The sequence below is a fragment of the Mastomys coucha genome, unplaced genomic scaffold (assembly GCF_008632895.1).
Source record: "Mastomys coucha isolate ucsf_1 unplaced genomic scaffold, UCSF_Mcou_1 pScaffold2, whole genome shotgun sequence".
Taxonomy (NCBI): domain Eukaryota; kingdom Metazoa; phylum Chordata; class Mammalia; order Rodentia; family Muridae; genus Mastomys; species Mastomys coucha.
Genome location: NW_022196902.1, coordinates 10,435,806 through 10,445,093, shown reverse-complemented (window position 1 = coordinate 10,445,093; position 9,288 = coordinate 10,435,806). Strand labels below are relative to the sequence as shown.

Sequence of the window (9,288 nt, the reverse complement as noted above, 5' to 3'; positions counted from 1 at the left end):
CATTCCTCAGTCCTTGTTTTTGTTTTGAAGCAAAAATCTATGCACCCCATGGTGACCTTAATTTTACTGTCTTAGCCTTTCAAACAATAAGGGTACACGCATGTTCCACACCATGTTCACTCAAGGAGTATTTAATTTTGATTAAATCTAATATATTAGATTTTTAGCCTGTTTTTCTGTGTCGTGCGCCATGACAGTAGTAGAAATGTGTTTTAGAAATTATTGCTTAGTGCTAAATATGAAGGCTCATGCCTCCGATTCTCAGCACTTGGGACACTAAGGCTGAGGATCACAAATTTGAAGCCAACCTGAGCTATAGTAAGACATTGTCTCAAGACAAAAACCAACTAACAAAAAAAGAAAGAAAAGAAAAAGAAAATAGAAAAAGAGGAAGAAGAGGAAGAAGAGGAGGCAGAAGAGGTAGTGGCAGTGGAGGAGGAGGGGAAGAGAGAGAGAAAGAGAACAAGAGAGAGAGAAAAGTATTCCCAGCAGTTTGAGAAATGGAATAAGTTGGACCAGGAGCAATGCCACCTCTAGAGAAGCACATCTTGAGTTTGTCTGTCTCTTCCTCAGGACAGACATGTGAAGTTGCCTGGAATTCTGTGGTCCCTCTTTGGATGGTATAGCACCAATTGATATGGGGATTCTGAGCAGGAAGACCCATTACTCAGCTTTGCAGTGCATATGGCTGTGAGCGATGAGGATACTCAGGCCTGTGTGCACTGCCCTGGGAGCTGGGCGTCCTTTCTGTTACAGCTGTCTGACCCTCTTTGTGGACACAGCTATGTTCCAGTGAGTGTATTATTGCTGTGAGCCATTTGCAGACCAGTGGGGTAGATCAGAAAGCTCAACCCTGGATACTGTTCCCTTCTCTCACCCACTTCCCTGGGCTACAGCTGGCTCCCTTGTGGTTCCCACAGTGAAAGTACAGTCCACAGAATAAGCTGAGCTACCAGTGTTCTACTCTGAATAAAGGTTTACAAGGGTTAAAAAGAAAAGAAACCGGGCTGGAGAGATGGCTCAGCAGTTAAGAACACTGACTGCTCTTCTGAAGGTCCTGAGTTCAAATCCCAGCAACCATATGGTGGCTCACAATAATCTGTAATGAGATCTGACTCAGCTACAGCATACTCACATATAATAAATAAATCTTTAAAAAAAGACATGGTGGCATCCACATAGCTCAGAATAGCCTGAAATTTAAAAAAAAAAAAGAAAAGAAACCATAAAGTTATAGATTTATTGAAAATATTTGCATACCATGCTAAATAAAGACACCAGAAGAGGATGGACTACACAATGAGTTCAATGACAGCCAGTGCTACACAGCTGTCCTATAAATCCTATAAAACCAAAAGGAAGAAAAAAGAAAAAAGAAAAGAGCTAAAATAAACAAACAAATAAAAAACCATGCAGGCAAAACACTCATACACATAAAACAAAATAAATCTTTAACTACTTGTCTGAAGGCTCTCAATTCTCTTCTAAGCTATGTGTCTCTATGCTCTCAAACTGCCATCCCACAAACATGGATCAGGTAATGCAATTTGTCGAGCCAAGTTGGCAGTTTGTAAAGGACTCAATTCAGCTGCTTAAAAGATGCACCAAACCGGACAGAAAAGAATTCCAGAAAATTGCCATGGCTACAGCAATAGGATTTGTTATCATGGGATTCATTGGCTTCTTCCTGAAACTGATCCATATCCCTATTAATAACATTACTGTGGGTGGCTGAGTCCTTTCTCATCATGGGATGAGTGAACCAATGAGGGCTTAACAAGCTCATGAAGTAAAATTTTGCCTGGATGTTTTGTGGTTTTTGTTTCTTTCCTCCTTCCTATGAGGTTTTCTATTTCTAAATTAAAATAATTTCAATGTAAACACTTTTTGTATAACAGACAAAAAAAACTTGTCTGAAAAAAAGATTTAATTTTGATACAAATAATAGAAAACTTACTTGAGCCAGTATAGACAAGTACATTGTAATTTGTTGTGCTGCTCAAGTTAGGTATTTTTGTGATCATCAATGTTCAGATGTCCTTGTGGAAAATCTGTCCACATAAATCAATAAAATGCTTGCCTCCAAAGAAAGTTCTTCAGTTTATTGCCCTTGTTCAATAAACTCAAGTAAATTTCAGAAATGTATATTTCAATATTCTTGGGTTTTTTTTGATCATATGTTCATTATTCTTAATGGTTCTGCTTTAGTCTTGAATAAATAAACACCATAAAAACCAACTGTCTGTGTTGGCAAAAACAAAACAAAACAAAACAAAAAAATCCTAACTGACCAAAACCCAAAGGTCACAAGCTGTTTCCTTTCATTTTGTCATTTGATTGGAGATATGTTACTCTCAAAACACAAGCTACAAAAGCAGCTATTTAGAGACAAGACAGTCCAAATCTATCATTTAAAAGAGGAAATAAGTGGTGGGGACATTGCATTCTTAAACTGGAACTTTGTGTTTGTTTAAAGTAGTTCCACATGACAAGGCCTTGGGAGACAGTCTGTGTCAGCAGTGGCAGGTCTGAAAAGTCAGCTCAGTCAGCAGAATCTTTCCTACCTTTCTACACAGGCCAGAGAGCTATGCTTTCTTGGACGCACTCTGGAAAGGAAGAAGGGTGCCCCTGTGACCTGGTCTGGCCAATGAAGCCTAAACAGAAATGTCTCCCGGAGGATTCCAGAACACCTTCTAAAAATCCTCATCTGGTAGAGCTGGAGCAATGGCTCTGCCAGTGAAGTGCCTGCTGCTTAAGCATGAAGACCTGAGATTGGAATCCCAGCACCCACATAAAAGCAAGCTGTAGTATGCCATCCTAACCTTAGTGCTTCAAGATGCTGAGGCAGGGGGATTCTGGGGTCCAGCCAATCAATTCGTTCAACCAATCTAACCGAACTGATGAGGTTCAGGTTCAATGAGACCCTATCTTACACACACACAAAAAAAATAGAGCAGAGGGCCTAAAAATAAGGCTTAGAGCAGAGGTTCTCAACCTGTGGGTCTCAACCCATCTGGGATTCACATATCAGATATCCTGTGTATCATACATTTATATTGCAATTCACAAAGTAGCAAAAATTATAGTTATGAAGTAGCAACAGAATAATTTTATGGTTGTAGAGATCACCACAACATAGGAACTGTATTAAAGGGTCAGAGAATTAGGAAGGTTGAGAACCACTGGCTTAGAGGTTAAGCTTCTAGCAGGCTGGAATTCCCAACACCTACATGCCGATTATGACCTTCCAGAAGATCCAATGCTCTCTTCTGGCCTCTTAGGATACCGGGTACACATATGATATGCAGACATGTATATAAGCGAAACACCCATACACATTTTAAAAAAGTATAAATTAAAGAAAAATAAGGTAAAAAGTGATCAAGGAAGACACCTGGCCGCATCTGTTCTCCCTCCCTCCCTCTCCCTCTCTCTCAGACACACACACACAGAGGGGAGAGAGAGAGAGAAAGCCTGCACTAACAACCTCCCCCTTTGTATTTCCTTTTCTCTTGTTTTGGATCAATCACATGATGGTAACATAAAGCTGCCTTTCAACTATTTAAACTATAAAACCCACATGAAAATATCGTTTAGGTGAAAAACATCTCACCTCTACAAGCTTGTCCCCAATACCAAATAGCTTGAATCATATAACCTCTTTATTTGTGTAGCCTTTCTGCCTTGGGTATTAACAGCTTATAGGCAAGCATATTTGCAACAGAAGGAAAGCAGATTGTTCTTTGACAATAGTAATTATTTCCTAGGAACTCTAAAGTAGTCAAGAAGAGATTTTTTTATTTTTTATTTTTTTTTGGTCACAGTCAATGAGGATTGCCTGAGAAATCTGATTTATAAATATACAATGAGAAGTGCATTTTGTTGTGTTTATAATCAGATTTTAATTCTTGTGACAAAATAAAACTGATGTTCTTTTTCTTTTATTTTTAAAAAAATAAATATATTTATTGTCTCAAGAGGATTAGGAGTGAGATGGCAGCGCATGGCTGTTTTCTGGAATGGAGTGGTAAAGATGAAGGCGATGTGAACATATCTTAGAAACATATATACCAAATTGCCTGGCTTTGTCACCCCCTTCCTCATTCCTTCATCCCTGAGATGATGTAGATTTTTGAGAGAGCTCTTGGTTATTCTAATTTTTACAATCAAAGTGACATGATTGGACCTTAAACTGGAGTGTGATCGTATTTTGCTCTGCCTAGGGAGTGGCACTATTTGGAGGTGTGGCCCTGTTGGAGTAGGTGTGTCACTGTGGGTGTGGGCTTTAAGACCCTCATCCTAGCTGCTTGGAAGTCAGTATTCTGCTAGCAGCCTTCAGATGAAGATATAGAATTCTCAGCTCTGCCTGGATGCTGCAATGTTCCTGCCTTGATGATAATGGACTGAATCTCTGAACCTGTAAGCCAACCAATTAAAAGCTGTCCTTACAAGAGTTGCCTTGGTCATGTTGTCTCGTCACAGCAGTAAAACCCTAAGACACTGGACAAAAAAGTTCCACTACCTAAATTAATTTACTCAAAAGTAAACAGAGTTTGTAGCTACCATAAAAACTTACCTGGAATTTAAAAACTCAGCATCTAGGCCTGGAGAGATGGCTCAGTGGTTAAGAGCACTGGCTGCTCGTCCAGAGGTTCTGAGTTCAATTCTCAGCCACTACAAGGTGGCTCACAATCATCTATAATGGGATCTGATTCTGGTGTGCACAAAAACAGAGCACTCATATACATAAAATAAATAAGCAACAACGATAAACCCCTCAGCATCTACCTGTTGAGTATAGGGCTCTGGAACCTGCCAGCCTGGAGTTCTTACCCTCTGAGGACTAGGTTCATGGCTGTCCATCATAGGTACAGTTTAGGGTACAGGGTCCCTTAGGAGTCATGCAGAGGTTCTCAGGAGAAAACATTTTAAATAGAGAAAGACTTTGAAGACTTTAAAAGACCCTTGAATTCGAGGTACTGTGAAATTACACTGAAAAGGCTCTTGGTAATGTTTCAGTTGAAGTAACTTTACACTGTTCTGAGGAACTAAAAAGATATATATCCAGCAAGATGGCACAACAGTTAAAAGTCTGGTGGCGCACACCTTTAATCCCAGCACTTGGGAGACAGAGGCAGGCGGATTTTTGAGTTCGAGGCCAGCCTGGTCTACAGAGTGAGTTCCAGGACAGCCAGGGCTACACGGAGAAACTCTGTCTCGTAAAACCAGAAAGTCTGCCTAACCAACTTGATATCCCAAGTTCAGTCTCTTGCACTCAGAAGATGGAAAGAGAGACCTAACCCTTGCAGGTTGCTCTTTGAAACCCAGAAATACTCTGTAGCACTCTTATGCACGTAGACATAAAGTAAATAAGTATATAGAACTTTAGTAAAGTAAATCTACATATTTATTATATATTTTAGCATTATATTTATTTTAGCTTTACTTTATTTAGCTTTACTTTAAATAATTTAACCATATGTTTGGCATCTTAACATATGAACCAGATGTAGATTAATCTCCATCTCAAATATGAGATATAACAAAAATGAGATATAACAATAATTGAGTTGAGACTTCGGGACAAGAAATTATTAAGACTCATAAATATATAGCTCTGGCTGGCATTAACATGTTATTAATTCACTAACATCCTCATATACATGAAAATTGACTTGGGTTAGTAAATTAGAACAGTAAATAATTGGTGGTAAATTAGTAAATAAGAGTTTAAGACTCTCTACTTGCTAATTTTTCAAGTGTGTTAACTAATAGTACAGCTCATAAACATAAATTCACATCTCAGCAAGAGTTTAATCAGATCAGCCATTTAGCAGTTACATGACTGTAAGTACTTGTATAGTTCCTAAAAATGGAGTTGTTTTTAACTTCCCCAGGCAGTTGTCCCTGTGAACACACACGAATCAACAATAGCATGGGAAGCCACTGACCAGCAGATAGTTCCTAAAATCCCACTCTTAGTTAGTTTGCTGAAGCCTTTCACTGACACACTTAGAGCCACCATCCTGGGGACACCTCACAGGTCTGTACTTCAAAACCTTAGCCGTGCCCTTTGCATTCCTAGAACCTTTTCTAAAAAAGGTGTATTTGTTACTCTCCTACCAGAGTTTGTGCCAGATATTTATTTCCTACTCTTCCAGTTGAAAGGAGATGTGGGTAGTAGAGGAAGCCCTGAGGGACTGAAGTCCTAAATGAACATATGTGTCTTAGTGTTTAATTGCTGTGCAGAGACATCATGGTCTCAGCAATTCTTGTGAAGGAAAACATTTACCTGAGGCTGGCATTCATTTCAGAGGTTTAGTCTATTATTGTCATGGCTCAAAGCTTGGTGGTGTGCAGGCAAACAAGAAGGAGCTGAGAGCTCTACATCTTCATCTCTGCAGGCAGCAGGAAGAGAATGAGGCACACTTCCTTCAACAAGGCCAACCTACTCCAACAAGGCTATACCTCCTAACAGTGCCATTTCCTATGGATCTAGGGGGCCATTTTTCTTCAAACTACCACAGTGTCTATTGATACAGGCACAGGCATGCCAAGGACTAGAGCCTCAGACCCATGGGCAAACAGCAGCCTTCTCCATCCAACCACTCAAGATTCAGAGGAATGACGCAGCCTTCTTCTGGCTCATGTGCCAATGCTGACAGTATATACAGAAAATGTACACCATACCTTTCCTTTTCTGAACGTTTTACATCCTGAAGACTGATCTCCTACAGAGACTGCTTCTATTGAGATTAGCTAAACCCAATTCCTTTCCAGCTGTGTATCATAAACCCTGACTTCTTGTTTACTTGTATATAATAACAATTATTCAACTGTATGCGATAAACCCAGTTCTCTGTTAAATGTTATATAACAAACACACTGAGCTTCTGGATGCTTCTCCATCAGAGAACCATCCCACTTGATCCCAGCTTTTCTGTGTGTTTGTGTATGTTTGTCTTTTTCTTCATCTCATCATCCCAGTAAGGTTTGTCCCTGAAACCATGCTAGACAGCAGATAGACAAGGTAAAAGTCCCAAGAATGTCTGTTAGGCCTAGAGCAAGACAAGGGTGTCTTTTCACATATGCTTAGTGATCTGAGGGGAGGAATCCAAGAAAACAAGCACTAGGTTCAGTGAGAAGAGGGAAGATGACTCAGCTCAAAGGAGCGAGCCTTGATACCCTTGGGCCTCCATGACATCCCCAGGTGTTCTTCATATCTTTATATCTTGATATATCTTTGATACTTAAACCCTGGCCAGAAAGTGGCCAGTAAGACTGACCAGTGGTCAACACATTTGCTAAGCCTGAGCTATTGCTATTTCCCTCAGAGCCTGAGGAGTTTAGCCTTCTTCCTAGGAAACATTTGAACATTTTACTATACGTGGCTCTGGGTTTTCTCCATGGGGGGGAAAAACATCCTTAAGGGCAAGATGGACTGCTTAGTAGTAGGGTATAAGCTGTGTGTGGTGGTACAATCCTTTGAACCCAGTAATTACTTGAGAGGCAGAGGCAGGCAGATTTCTCAGTTTGAGGCCAGCCAGGTCTACAGAGTGAGTTCCAGGTCAGCCAGGGCTATACAGAGAAACCCTGTCTTGGGGGATGGGTTCAGGTATGTGTGTGGAGGGGGTTGAGGGTGGGGGTGGGGAAGGTAGGGTGTAAAAGCAACAAATACTTGCTCTGTGTTCTGTTTGTCACCCAAAGAAGAACCTCTTGTTTGGGAAACGTATTTGATGCAAGAGATCATATCTGCCTGGTTTTGGAGGCTTCTTCTAAATCAAGAAATATCAAAGAATGAAGTCTAGCAGCTTCACAGAGGAATTATCAAAGAAGGAAAGACAGCATCAATAAAGGAAGTGACTTCAGAGGCCAAGAGTAAGGTCAGTGATGCAGACTCTGGGAATAACCACAAGGACAAATTCCAGGCACGAAGAGACCTCTGTCAACTCAACTGAGCCTGAGAGCAATTAGCAATGGACGTGAACCTGAACTATTGTCTGAGACGTCTTAGTGGGGAATGGGGAAATATCCTCTACAGGACTGTAGGCTGCTGGATTTGTCCATTGTGAAACCTATGTACACAGTTGTTTGTTTATCTCTAAATAAAACATGGTTTTACCACACTGCAATTACGGATTTGCAAACATAGTGGACAGTTTTTTTGTTTTGTTTTGTTTTCTGGTTTGGGCTCATTTCAAAGAATGTAACTCTACAGTAGAGAGAAACTGTTGCTTAAGTTTTCTGATTCTGCTTTTCTCTTTTTCTGAGATGGTAATTTTTCTCATCTTAACAAGCCTTTTATTTTAGTATCTTATCTACATAGAGTAGATATTTCATGGATATTTGTTTCCTTTTATTCTTTTAATGTCTCCAGTCTATCTGGCAAAATGATTATCACATGAGACATTAGTGCATGTCTAAGTTATAATAATAAATATTTACTCTATAAAGACAATGAAAGGATGCCTATACTCTCAAACCTCAGAGATGGATGCAAGAGCAATCGAGCATTCAAGGTCACTCATTGTTAGCTGCATAATACTAGAATGATAAGCTAGCCTAGCCTACCTGAGACCCTGCCCCCACCCCACCCTAACAAAGACTCTGACAGTCTGAAGAGGAGAAAAAATATAAATGCAGCCTTAAAACATTACAGTTTTAAGCATGCCCACAATCCCAGCCCTTGGGAAGCAAACACAAGAGGATCAAACCCAGCCTGGTTTACATAGTGAGTTCCAGCCCAGCCTCGGCCACACACTGGAACCTTGTTTTAAAAATAACAAACACATTTTAAAAAAAAAATCACAATTTAAAAGAATTTTTAACATATTTTTCAGTTTTGATGAAAATAAAACTGAAGGATAGGTAGTATTCAAAAAATGCACAAATATATTGGAAAACCCCCAATTATATGATAGTGTATACAATATAATTATGTACATTTTATACATTCTCTTTTAACCAAAGTATGAGTTACTGTTCTAGCTGCTGTAAAAATATACTTGAAGAAACAACTCACAGAAGGAAGGGGATTACTTGGGCTTACAGTTCATGACTGTAAGGCAGGCAGGACTGGTCACAATGCAGCAGAAAGCAGAGAGAGATAAATGCTGCTCTTCCTTTCCTGTTACTTTCTTATGGAGTCTGAGATACAGGCCCATGGAATAGGGTTGTCCACATGCAGAGTGGGTCTTCTCTCTTCAATTAAGCATCTAGAAATACATGCCCTTGAGACATTCCCAAAGATTTGTCACCAAAATGACTAGATCTGTCAAGTGGATAATT

At 39.8% G+C, this 9,288-nt stretch overlaps 1 pseudogene across 1 annotated transcript; it reads left to right on the top strand.

The window, feature by feature from the left end:
* Positions 1–1,491: 1,491 nt before the first annotated feature.
* On the top strand, positions 1,492–1,875 carry LOC116097683 (annotated as a pseudogene). Its single transcript, XR_004121517.1, has one exon. The product of XR_004121517.1 is annotated as a protein transport protein Sec61 subunit gamma pseudogene (transcript).
* Positions 1,876–9,288: the final 7,413 nt, after the last annotated feature.